A 14,896-nucleotide genomic window follows, 5' to 3' on the forward strand; every position below is an offset into this window, starting at 1 on the left:
AAACCAAAAATCCATCCTTCTCCATTTTTCGTTTTCGTTGCTTCCTTTTCTTCAAAGCTAGTGACCCAAGGTTGGGTGTGAGTTAGATCAAGGTTTTCGCAACTCCACTCTTCCTCTTTGATTCGAAAACGAAGAAAAACGGTTTTGAGATCCAAACACAAACCCCTCCGTTTCTTCTAGATCCAAACCTCATTTCTCGAAGAGATAGAAGGGAAAGTTGCTCACTACCACGCTACGGTGCTAGTGAACTAATTTGGAAGCGGCGTTGCGAGCGGAGATTTTACCGGAATTACTCGCGGTACCGGAAACGCACGTTAAAGCTAACGTTGAGGTAAGGGCTCCTTCCAAACTTCTAGTTGCATTAGGGACTTATCTGTGGTTGTGTGGGAAGGAATTTGTTAGGGTTAAATGTATCGATTTGGGAAAATAACGAAACTAGTGCGTTATGGGTAAAAACCTTAGAGTTAGGTTTTGTTTATAATGATGAATGTTTCGTGGTAAATGAAATTTGATGTATCTGGGTGTTATGTTGCGTGATTTGTGTTCGTTGTATTTGGTGTGTTCGTACTTGATGTTTGTTAATTGGTGTGGTTGTTGTGAATTATGGTTTGAATGTGAAAGTATGTTTGAATTTGTTTCTGTGGAATTTGAAAACCATTAGAGTTAAACGAGTATTAAAAATGGGGAATCTTTTAATACCTCGGTTTACTTAATGTGTATTTGAGGAAAATGTTTAAGTTAACTGGGCGTTGAGAATGGGGAATCTCTTAATGTCCCGGTTACTTAACGATCGTTTTTGAAAATCGTTCCGGTAAATGAGTGTTAAGAATGGGGAATCTCTTAATGACTCGTTTACTGAATATTTTGTGTGAAAATCGTTTAAGTCAAAAGTATATTAAGAATGGGGAATCTCTTAATATGACTGTTTGCTTAACGTTTTGTTTTGAAAATCATTAAGATAAATCAGTATTAAGAATGGGGAATCTCTTAATATGACTGTTTGCTTAACGTTTTGTTTTGAAAATCATTAAGTTAAATCGGTATTAAGAACGGGGAATCTCTTAATGACTTATTTAATTAATGTTGTTTGAAAGTCGTTTAAGTTAAATGGGTATTAAAAATGGGGAATCTTTTAATATCTGCATTTGCTTAACGATTGTTGTGAATGGAGTCTGTGTATGCTCATGCATTTCATTTGGTAAATTGTGTCGACCCGTGATAGGTGACACCTTGGTAAACTGTACGGACCCGTGATAGGTTGTACGTTTGCGATTTACATTTTAGTAAATCGTGTTGACCCGTGATAGGTGACACCTTGGTAAACTGTACTGACCCGTGATAGGTGGTACATTTACGATTTACATTTTTGGTGAATTGTGCTGACCCGTGATAGGTGGCACCTAGGTAAACAGTACTGGTCTGTGATAGGCGGTACGTTTACGATTCCCGCTTTTTCTTTTAGTAAATCGTGTTGACCCGTGATAGGTGACACCATGGTAACTGTACTGACCCGTGATAGGTGGTACGTTTATGATTTACGCATTTTAGTAAATCGTGCTGACCCGTGATAGGTGGCACCTCGGTAATTGGTACTTTGGCCTGCGATAGGCGGTACAATTATGATTTACGGCCCTTCGAGGAGGGTTTTGGTTTGGAATTCCGAGTCCATGCATTTTGGCATATACGCATTGCATTAGGGTGCTTGGCACACGAGTCGTGTTTGATTGAGTTTTATGATTGAGTGATTTGAATTTGATTTATCGTGTTAATTGCGTTGAAAATGCTAAGTGTTATGTGTTAATTATTGTGTGTATGTATGATGGTTATCGAGATCCCAATTGCCGTGGTAATCGCGTAGAAATTGCTAAGTGTTAAGTTGTGAACTTGATTAGGAATGACTTAGGTTAATTCATGAATTTTTGGAAAAATGATCAGGGAAATCGATTTCCCAATCGATTGGATGGAAGTCAGGGGCTTGGCCAAATGAACAAAATCGATTAGCCAATCGATTTTGTAATCAGTTTTCGAAAAATCCCTTACGAAATCGATTGCCCAATCGATTGGCCATTAAGTCAGGGGCTCAGCTATCCTGTCAATCGATTGCCCAATCGATTGAATCAAGCCAGAGTTCAAAATTTCACTAAAAACCTTCAGGAAATCGATTTGGAAATCGATTGGTATTAAGTCAGGGGCTCCGTTATCCTGTCAATCGATTGCCAAATCGATTGATTCAGCCCAGGATTCTATTTTCATTAAAAATCTTCACCCCAATCGATTGCCCAATCGATTGGCTCAGTGAAAATCCTCAGTTTTAGTTGTATGATTAATTGCTCATGAATCTATCCATGTCTTGTTTTATTATGTGTTAATTAGGAGATCGAGAACTGCATTTTACCTTCATTTTCATTGGCAATGTACTGTATGAACTTTTCGCATATTGAAAATCCTGTTAAGGTGCATGCTTAGTTGAAAAGTTATTTTGAGCATTTAAAATCTTAATTGCTATGTGGTAATTGTTATTTTTTTTGGTTGGTGACCCTTTACAATTATTGTGGAAATCTGGGCTTTGCCCTCAGATGAGAGTCAGGACGGTCCTACCGGTTCGTACCCTACGGACGGGAATGGAGATGGGAACGCGTGATTGCAGTTACATTAGGAGGATCTCACGGGGCGCGTGGAGATACTCAGGGTGTATAGCTTTTTGGTAGGATGATCAGATTAGGATGATGTATAGGAACTAGGTGTCCTTCTTTTTGGATTGAAGTATTTTTAGTTTGGAAAACTGTATTTATTCTAATATTGTCAGTTTGACTTCTTATTCGAATGGGTTCCATGTACCATTTGATGTTGTGTAAATGTTTTGGATTTATAATTGGAGAAACCTTTCCGCTGCTTGTAAATTATAATGACTCAATTATTTATCCAAAGGCATTTCCTGATTTAATTCTTTGTTCGTTTTTAATTACTTTTGAAAAAAAAAAAAATATCATCGCTTTGAAAAACGGGGTTTTACATGATAGTTTCAAAATTTAGCACCATAATTCTTCGCCATATCGTCCGAAAATGAATGGAGCTATAGAAGCAGCAAATAAGAATATCAAGAAGATCATACAAAAGATGGTGGAGACATATAAGGATTGACATGAAATGCTTCCCTTTGCATTACATGTTTATAGAACCTCTGTTCGCACCTCAACAGGGGCAACTCCTTTCTCATTGGTGTATGGAATGAAAGCATTACTTCCTATTGAAGTTGAAATCCCCTCGATTAGAGTATTGATGGAAACAAAAACTAGAAGAGGCTGAGTGGGTTCAATCACAATTTGACCAATTAAATCTCATAGAAGAAAAAACAATGATAGCTCTATGTCACGACTAGTTATATCAAAAAAGACTTAAAAAGGCATACGAGAAAAAAGTTCTTCCTCAAGAGTTTCAAGAAGGGGACTTAGTGTTAAAGAAAATATTGCCCATAAAAAAAGATGCTCGTGGAAAATGGACCCCGAATTATGAAGGACCATATGTTGTGAAAAAAGCTTTTTCTGGGGGAGCTTTAATACTCGCAGAAATGGATGGAGATGACCTTCCACTTCTAGTAAATTCAGATGCAGTCAAAAAATATTATGCTTAAAAAAATGGGCTCGCTAGGTTGAAAACTTGAAAAGGCGGCCTAGGCAAAAATTAGAGCATCTTGATGGATTGGAAACTTGGAAGAGTGTTCCATGCAAAAGTCAGGGAAAAAATTCAAGCGCTTCATATTGGGGCAATTATTATTCTTGGAAGCTGATTATTAGGATTCCTAAATTACGAGAATGACTAGCTTTTGTTATGTCTCCACTTAAAATTAAACATACTCATCCCCACATTGTAACCCCTACCTCAATTGTTTTGCTTTCAATGTAACGAATGTACATTTTTCAATATCGTCATTCAATGTTGTACGTTACACTCTTTATATACCAATCCCGTTTCATTATTGATTTCTATTGTTTCAAAATTTTGTTTTATGACAATAAATGTTGGAATTTGAAATATGTGAAAATTTAAAAGTATTTCAAATATTTTGACACTTGAAAAGTATATACACGGGAACTCGTTTGATTCTCAATATATATGAGTGTGTGAAAAATAATAAGGAGGGTAACCATTTTAAACAATGGATTTTGCTTCGTCTCGAAAAAGCGGTCACACGAGACATACTGGAGTCGTCATGCAAAAATGGTTGTTATCTTCATTCATTGAATCTTGGGACGAAGAAGAGTATAAGGATTGGGGAATCAAAAAAATGAACAAAAATTGATCTATAATACATGACACACATAAATCATGCATAATTTACTCATACTCACATGATCCTTGCATCTTCATTGACACTTTACCTATACTAAATGCATAACACACAAATCATTCATACCTTATCGCTCGAATTGCAAGTATCATATACTTATTCTCCCTCTTTATCTACCTTCGAGATTGGACCAATTACGATCTACGCATCAGTAAACAATCCGAAGACGATCACTTTCATTTCTATAGATCTACACATCGGTAACCAATCTGAAGACGATCACCTTCATTTCTATAGATCTACGCATCGGTAACCAATCCGAAGACGATCATTTTTAATTTCTATATATCTACGCATCGACAAACAATCCGAAGACGATCACTTTCATTTCTATAGATCCGAAGACGGTCATTTTTAATTTCTATAGATCTACGCATCGGTAACCAATCCAAAGACGATCACCTTTATTTCTATAGATCTACGCATCGGTTACCAATCCGAAGACGATCACTTTCATTTCTATAGATCTATGCATCAGTAACCAATCCGAAGACGATCATTTTTGTTTCTATAGATCTATGCATCGGTAACCAATCCGAAGACGATCATTTTTTTATTTCTATAGATCTACGCATCGGTAACCAATCCGAAGATGATCACCTTCATTTCTGTCGATCTACGCATCGGTAACCAACCTGAAGACGATCATCCAATCCGAAGACGATAACCTTCATTTCTGTCGAACTACGCATCGGTAACCAACCCGAAGACGATTATTTTTATTTCTGTCGATCTACGCATCGGTAACTAATCCGAAGACGATCATTTTGCATATCTCAAATTTTGCTTGCATCATTCCCACTTTAACATCTTAAGGCACTTTAATACATGTGTTTGCTATTGGACAAAATTTAGGTCCTTATATTAATTTATCTTTTACCTGATAGCATGAAAACGAATATCATTATTATTCATATTTTCATATTTTTCAAGTAAAATATAATTAAATAGGGACAACTGTAGTACCCTAATTTTGTTCAATTTATTAAAAAATAAATCAAAAAGGAAATATATATTAAAAAGGGAAATAAAAATAATTACAATAAATAGGCTCATCAATTTACAATTTCAAATCTAATTACAATTCTAGAATCAAATCAAATTACAATTTTAATTTACAATTGTAATCAAATTATAACCAAATCAAACTACAACCATAAATATTAGGTCAAATCAAATTACAATTTAAGAACAAAAAGAGAAGAAAAAAAAAAGCCATGTCAGCTGCTCCATGCTTTGTCTGTTTTCGTTTTTGCAGCATTGCCTTGCTCCAGCTACCTGCCTCAATTGAATTTTTTATGTTGCTGCACTGCTTAAAGCACTATCCTTGTGCCTTTTGTAGCTAATTAAAAACCTTTTTTTTTTACAAGTCAGCTATTGTACACATGATAAAATATAAAAGACAAAATTATGAGTTTGAAACAAAAAAACTAAAAGACAAATATGGTAGAGACATGTAGACAAATGAACCAAAAATCTGCAAATAAAAAATACTCTTTAACCTAACAAATCAAATTTACTCAAACAGATGAACATAATCAGATAAAACAAATAAAAGCCAAAATCGTGAATGGATCAGCGGTGCAGGAAAATACAGATGATGAGCAAAGAAATTAAAACATCAAACAAGGATTTGGAAAGCTCAAACTCAAACAGTGGCATAAATAAGAAAACAACTAAACATATAAAAAAACTCTATAAATACACCCTATCAATTTTCAAGAAAGGAGGAAGAATCTGAGGTTAACTCTAAGAAAAATACACATACAAAGAAGGAGAAATGGGAGAAATCAGAAAGAGTTTTTAGTAACAAACAACAAACACGAAATATTAAGGTATGTTTTTTTTTCTTCCTGCACAATACATATTTTGCTATTTATCATCATCATCATCATCAAAATCACTCTTTTATTTAAAAAATGTAAACTTTTTTATTTAATGAACGAAAACGAATAAAAATCTGAACCTGTGATGATGTCTTCTTCGTTGTTGCCATCGCTGATGTCACTGTTGCCATTGTCGCGTCGCCGAGGTCGCCATCACCGTTTATGTGTTCTTCATTTTCCCTTTTATTTTTTAACCTGGCCGTAGCTGATGCATGCCATTAGCCAATCGACCTGAGTTTTGCCATCAACCCCAACCCAGTTGCACCTGGGGTTCTTTCTGACATCAGCTAACCCATTTTGCCAACAGCCCTAACCCAGCCGCACATGAGTTTCTTTCTCTCATCAGCCACCCAACCTCAATTAGTAGTTAGGGTTTTCTATTTTGAACTTTGTTTTTTTGTTTAAGTTACTTTGGGCTTGAGACATTTTACTAACCTATTCATTTTAATCTCAGCCAATAACTCAGTCCATTTAAATTCATTAATTTTTATTTTACTAATCTCATCCCATTTAAACTTTACTAATCTCAGCCCATTTAAACTTTACTAATCTCAGCCCATTTAAATTTTACTAATCTCAACCCATTTAAATCTTACTAATCTCAGCCCATCATTTTCTTCGCACCTCACCACCACTATTCAGCTTCACCAATCATCAAATAGGTCGCGTACTCTACTTTCGCATTGTTAATGCAGTGTAGGATCTCGAAGATCTTCTCGATTTCTTGCAGCCAAAGATCAACCTTGTCGGGGTCATGTTCCCCTTTAAATTTAGGTGGATCTTGTCGACGAAATTCATTCAATGCTCTTGTTGCATTGGCTGCTTCATCCATCTGATCCCGCTGTGCATCTCGTTGAGCCTGGACCGCAGCTTGTTGGGCCATTGTTGCGGCCATTGCATTCATGGCTTGGATCACTTCAGTCATGTCGTTTCTTCCTTGGGGAACCGATCGGTTTGTGCGACGAGCCATAACGCTTCCTAAAGTTATCTAATTAGTAAAATATTATAACGTAATTTTAACTTTTGGGTAGTACGGAAGTCTTTTATTAACACTATATAGTAGGTTCGGGTTATACGGAAAGTCGTTCTTTGGAGGGGTTCCCAGGAAAGAGAGGTGGGTCAATGGACCACTTAATAACCAAGTCTTTCCTTAGCCAGAATCCCTCCAATACAACTTTTTATGTATTATCCTTCCCTTCTATTTTGGGGATCATACAATTATACATAATATAGGGCTTAGAACATTGTCTTTAATTACATACATTTAGATCACATGATGAAAGCTCAAAATTACTTTGTGATTTAGATTGAAATAATTTTAAATCGTGGTAATAAACTCATAATTCACAATATCATACAATCATAAATGTTTATTGCTTGATTAAAATTTTTTCTAATCATAGGATCAAGAATTTAAAACATATATTTCATCATAATTACTCAAAGAAATTAGACAATTAAATTCACATAATTGAAATTTAAGTCACTAATGACATAAAATAGTTAGAAAATCAAACCCTTAGTATAAAAAGAAGTAGAGAGGTTAAAATTAATAAAATAAAATAATCATACGATGAACAAGTAAAAATCATAATGATTATAAAATGTAACAACTTAAATAAAATATAAAAGACAATGCCAATTAAAGCATGCAAGTAGTTACAGAGATTTCAGGTTTGAAAAATTTAAATAACACTATTACACAAAATATTTAAAACATATATTTAATGACAAAAATCGTGGAGGTTATACAATTGATGGCACATAATAGAAACTTAAGTAAAATTTAATAATTAGAAAACCGAGAAATTAACATATTTAATGGCACTTAATAGGAATTTAAGTAATTCTTAAAAATTCAAATTCAAGAAGGTTACACAATTAATAACTTAATAAAAGTTTAAGTAATTAATAAAATTCAATTTCAAGAAGGTTACATAATTAATAACACATAATAGACATTTAAATAATTAGTAAAACTCAAATAATTAGAAAATTATACAATTAACATGAGTAACATATCACAAGAAAAAAACATGCGACATACACGAAGCGTCCCATCCCACCAAGGTCCGAGAATTAGTGCTCTGATACCACATTGTAATGCCCTGGATTTTGATCCAAGACATTACTTAAAAATATTTATTTTCTTTCAAAAACGAAATTAATTTTTTTTTTAAAGTAGTTCATCATATGATCAATAAAATTTCTCTAGTAAATAGTTTGATTTCATATTTAGAAATAACACAATGCAATTTATCGGATATTATTATTTTTGTAAAGACAATTTACTAATTGTAAAAAATGTTCACTTAAAAATAGAATAATTCAAGTTTTTCCTAACGGAAGGACCCCGCCTCCGCATTTCTATTTAAAATCGACGATGAAAAATAAATAAACTTAAAAACTGTATCACAACGGTCTTATCACTACAAGCATTATTATTATTTTATTAAAGTACCCCTTTTCCCACGCACGTGCGCCAAGCAAACGTCATTCATGCAACTCTTCGAGATCATTAGTACCTAAATGTTGGTGTAAGGGGTCAGTTCATCCCACGCCAAAATAAGACCAATTAATAAGTTAACAACTATAAAATATAAATATAAAATCTTTTTGTAATAAAATATTTAGATAAATTGATTTTTATAATTCGTAAGGTGTACCAAAAATTATAAAATGTATCTAAATAACAAGTAGTAACTCACTTTAGAACAAATAATTATATAAAAATAACAATGACAATAAAATGTATGCAAATTATGCATGTCCTAAACATATATGATCCGGATATTGTCAGCCACTAAGGCATCCACACAGAAGTCACCCATACCAATGGAGAAAATTAAACCAACCATTAAGGTGTCCACAAAGATGCATATGTCAATGACAATGATAATGATGTTCGAAATGTACAAATCACTAGCCACTTAGGCAACCACAAATAAAACTATTCAAACTACAGATCATCAGCCACTTAGGCAACCACAAAGACAAATTATTCCAGATTAATTGCTTTTAAATTACATAAAACATCAAATTTACGTTATCATGGATGTTCATGGTTAGAACTCAATAACTTCAACACATCAAATGTGAAAAACTATCTCAAAAATCACTACGTGTTATTGATAAAAATTAAAACTCACATCACCAAGAATACAATAACAACATAAATTTCATTCCTTTTACTATAAAGTTTTTCGCATTCTAAAAATGAACTATTCATTAATGCATTCAATAATCAATTTTCTCATATTGTTAAAATTAAAAAATATAAAATTCTCATCAATTTCATCAAGACACAAGAGTCAAGAATTAAAATTAAATACATCGTAATAAACATGTTAATAATTATATCATTATAAAAATTATAACTTTATAATTAAGTACTATAAAAGATGTATGACATTAAACGTTTTCACAACAAACATATTGATCAAGGTATGATAATAAAAATATAACTCTATAATTAATTTCATCAAAATAGAGATATTACTCAAAAGAAACAATCAAAGCATGATAGTGATTTTCTTTACGACGAAAATAAAATCGACATTTTTCTTTTAAGACATCCAAACATCATATCAATATCTTACGAATCGCTAATTTAATATCTAACCTAACTCTGCATGGGGAAAAAGCTCTTACCTTGGACGCTTTCCTTTCACGTACCACTATATATCCCTCGAAAATCTCACCAAGATGAATAAAAGTTTATAACTTCGATCAGAATGCGAGGGAATGTAAGGATTGTTGTTTGAGTGGCTTAGAAAATATTTGAGATAAATGTAATGTTGATAATGGCGTGTGAGGGATTATGACTTATTTTCCTCTACTGCAAGTTTTATCGTGTCCTAAGAAGGAGATGTGTATGTGACTAATAAAGGAGACATAGAGCTGATCAGAGAGAATCAATAATTCTCTTCATTGAGTTTAATTGCACACATGAATAAGGAATTAAATTGGAATAATGTCATTCAATGACCAACCGTTAAGAATTAATTGACATTCATGTATTTATTCTTGCTAGTTACACATTTGAATGGACACAATATAAACTAAATGTTGTAAAATATAGTTATAAAAATAGTAGTGTGGGTGATTCAATTTTGACTTAGTCAAAATTGGCTTGATCATTGTTCACTCTAAGACAAATATTTCTACGAGTTTTAATTACTCAATAATAAAAATCCCAATAAAAAATTATTTAATATAAAAATAATTTATCAAATAATTAAACATCCAAAGAATAATTATCTTACTATCGTCAACTAAATTAATAAAAAAGGATAAACAAAACTAAGGATTTTAAATTAATTAATTAAAAAAACGGTGTTACAAGAACGTTCTCTGTTTTCTGGTTAAAACCAAGAACTTTCTCCGTTTTCTGTTTTCATAACCAAGATCAATCTTGAGTTGTTTTCTTAAGTTTTTAACAAAAATTTTTAGAAGGTGCATTTACAATTCAAACCCGCCTTCCTTGTAAATCGACATTGTTACTTCAAACAAACACATGAGGGAAAAGAAGAGATAAGATAAGAGGAACTTAATCCTATACAGAAGACCTAATAACATATAAGAATACGCCTCAAGAGTTCAACTGCTTCCTCCATTTGAGAGATGCGAGGGTCCAACTTGTGATCAACATCTTGTAGAGCAATTCGGGATTCCAGTTGTTCATGAAGAATGTTGTTTGTAACATCCAAATCAATGGATTAAAAATAATTAGAATGTCAAATTTTAAAATATTCTAATTTATAGATTATTTTGATTATATTATTATATTATTATATTTATTATTATTATTATTATTATTATTATTATTATTATTATTATTATTATTACTACTCTAATTGTTATCAATAATCAATTTACTTAAAATAAGGTAGCATTAGTAAGTTGTTTTGTTTGTTAGAGACTTATAAGGTGATAATAGGAAGTTTGTTTTGTTTGTTAAAAGTTTATGTGAAATAAATAATAACAAACAAGCTAATACACTGTAAGCAAAACCTGAGAATATGAGTTCTGGCTTGATGAGGTGAGGTTTTAGGACATACCATCTCTAGTAAAGGAGTAGCAGCTGACTCTAGTAAGATAGATGCAATATTAAGTTGGCTCCAACCTAAATTAGTGACTAAAGTAAGGACTTTCGTAGGATTGGCAGGTTAGTATAGGAAATTTATAGAGAGGTTTTCTAGTCTAGTCTTACCTCTCACCAAGTTGACTAGATAAGGGAAATTTTTTATGTGGGACTAAAAGCTTAAAGGAAGATTAATTTCAGCACCTGTTTTAGCTATACCAGATCCATCCATGAATTTTGTTGTTTATTGTGAGGCTTCTAAAAATGGTTTAGGACGTGTTTTAATGCAAGAAGGAAAAGTGGTAGCTTATGCTTCTAGACAACTTGGGTCACATGAGACGAATTATCCAACCCATGATCTTGAATTAGCAGTTGTAGTCTTTGCTCTTAAGATTTGGAGGCATTACTTGTATGGAGCAAAATTTAGTTTTTGAGTGATCATAAAAGCCTTAACTATTTGTTTGATCAAAGTGAATTAAATATGAGACAAATAAGGTGGATGGAGTTCCTTAAGGACTATGATTTTGAGTTGAAATATCACCCTGGGAAAGTTAATGTAGTGGCTGATGCTCTAAGTAGAAAATCCTTACATGTCACTACAAGAAAATAGACATATACTTACGGAAGTTTATAGTGACAACATAAACTACCGTAGTTATTGATAATCTATACCCACAGACAGATTTACCACCGTAGGTATAGATCACCTATACCGTTGAGGAACCAAAACTTATCGCTAATTGTTACAGTGAGATACCTATAACCGTGGGTATAGACATCTATTAAGATTCCTTAAAGAAACCAAATTCTCAATTATTTCTGAAAATTTGGTTACCCGCCCTCTGAAAATTTTCAGTAGAGTCAAAATTCATATTCCCCCCCAACTACGAGAACATCTTTCATCTTCTTCCTCGCGAATCATCTTCTACCTTTGTTCCAAAACCATTTTCCCCCAAAATTATTTCCCTAAATTAATCCTCCAAATTTATCAAATCCCCCCATTTCTATCAAATACTCCAAATTTCTCAAATCCCTCGTCCTCGTTTCTCTCCATCCCCAAATTTCTCAAATCCCTCTGCGATTGGGCTCAAACTTCCTTCTTTCTCTTAAAATTAAACCGGCATACTGAAATCGATTGCGCTAAAGGGCTTCGATTCCGCTGAAAGAAGGATTTCGTTGAAAAATATAAAGATATTGGTTACATCTCGCGTACTTGCCCATATTACTCATGGTATGCTTCTTGTTTCTCAAATCCGCTTCTTTTTCTTTTGGTCATCGAGCTAATCAATTTTTTGCGATTGCGCTTGCTGTTGCTCATCTTAATCGATTTTTCTAGGGTTCTTGTTTTTTGCTTTGGTATCTTTATTGTGTTCACCCTTTTATTGGGCCTTGCATTTTGGGTTTAAGGTTCATATTCTTGTCATGAAATCCTCAATTATTTTGCTTTTATCCTCATCAATCATACTCACAGTATATTTACCCTATTCTTGTTCATACTTTGCAGAGAAACAACACATTCTAAATTTTCGGCGTTTACTGCATTTTTGACATTGGTACGTTCTCACACCACACAACGATTTCATCATTGTTACATTTTTCCTTTAATGCTTATACAAGTATTTTATTTTAGGGTTTTTGTTTTTTATCAATCGGTGACAATTGATGTAACCATTTCCACAGTCACACTGATTATTACCTATTTTAGAGTTTGCGGTAAGTTTAGTTTATAATATTATGTTTGTGAATGGAAAACCAGATTACAAAATGGAAACTGGAAACATATTTGAAGTAAGAACTTGACCTTACTTGACAATACTTAATTATTTTGTTCACTTGCATAATGGTTACAGGAAAATCATAGTTATATTATTTTTGAGAAGAAATTTGTCTAATTAGGCTCTTGATATAGTTTCATGAATCACACTGCCAATTTGTTACTGGGGTTTTGTATATTGAGCTTTATATGAAACACACATGTAAATCACATCAACATAATTGAAATGTTTAGTCTTTTGTAAACATCCTTTTTCTGAAGCTGTAGCTTTGAAAGTATGATTGGAGTATCTTGTACTTATATGGTTGTATCAAACTAATTTTGCACAGAGTTGGACTTGAAGTTCCAACAATCGAAGCTCGATTTGAGGATATATATGTGGAAGTACAAGTTTATATTGGAAGCAGAACATTACCTACATTACTTAACTTATTTGTGAATGTGCTAGAGGTAATTCACTACTGACCATAATGATTCTTCTCTATTCGTTCGATTGTATCTAGTTATTGATTTCTATGATATTTTTTTTGTTAAGGGGTTCTGAAGTTCTCTTCAAATAATTCCAATTCTAAAGAAACAGTTACACATCCTTCTGATGTTAGATGTTAGTGGAATCATAAAGCCTTTAAACTATAAGTGCTAATTAACCAAGTTGAATCAAATTTCAAAAGATGACATGTAGTATCTTGGCAAATTCTATAGGTGCGGGAGGTTCTGTCAAAAGATGAAAAACCAATTTGCTTGTAGGTAAGAAAAATAGTTATTATTATATAAGAAAACTAATTTTAGATTTCGTTTGAGATTTTTTAGCCTTAAATTTTGGCCACATAATTTTTCAGTCCTTTGATGCTTAGACTTTTTTTCTGCAAGGAATCGGTGTGAAGAATAATATGATATTATTAGAATATTCTTTGATTATTTTTTTTTTCATTTTTATTTCCTATTATTAGTTTGACCTTTAGTCATGTTTGAATTAACTTTTATTTTCGTTGCTGTTTTTGGTGTAGGCCTAATAAAGATGTGGCTTGTATGATGGTACAAGAGACAAGTTTAATAAAGATGTTTAGAGATATGAATTTGGATGTGTCCCTTAATGCTTTAGGCTTGAATCCGAATAGGCTAGAAATTAGTAGTAACTTGAGATGGATAATACAAACTAGACACCTATTAGATAAAGTATTGCAGTCTCTTGTGGACATGGAGAATTATACCTTATCTGGTGACGGTTTAGTGTTTTGTAAGGATAAGATAATTGTTCCTAAGTAGGGGAGTCTTAGGGATAAGAATTTAAAGGAAGCTCATAATATTTAGTTTATGATACACCCATAAATAACTAAAGTGTATCAGGATTTGAGAAAAATATACTGGTGGCCAGGAATGAAAAAGGATGTCGCTAGCTTTGTGTTTGTATTTAGTATGTCAGAAGGCTAACATTGAACACCAAAAGCCTTCAAGATTGTTACGTGTAGAAATTCTTGAGTGGAAATAAGAGAGGATATCTATGGAATTTTTTTTTATGGGTTTTCCCTAAGACGCTTTTGGGTTATGATGTCATTTGGGTGATAGTTGACCGATTGATCAAATCAGCTCATTTCCTACCAATTAAAGCAGATTATAGTTTTGAAAGACTAGCTGACCTCTACATTAAGGATATAGTAAAGTTACAAGGTATACCCACCTCTATAATGTCAAATAGCGATCAACAATTTACCTCTGGTTTTTGCTACTAGACAGAGATTTAGCACAACTTACCATCCACAAACACATGGTCAATCAAAGAGAAATATTCAAACTATCGAGGATAT

The sequence above is a fragment of the Cicer arietinum genome, chromosome 5 (assembly GCF_000331145.2).
Source record: "Cicer arietinum cultivar CDC Frontier isolate Library 1 chromosome 5, Cicar.CDCFrontier_v2.0, whole genome shotgun sequence".
Classification (NCBI taxonomy): Eukaryota; Viridiplantae; Streptophyta; class Magnoliopsida; order Fabales; family Fabaceae; genus Cicer; species Cicer arietinum.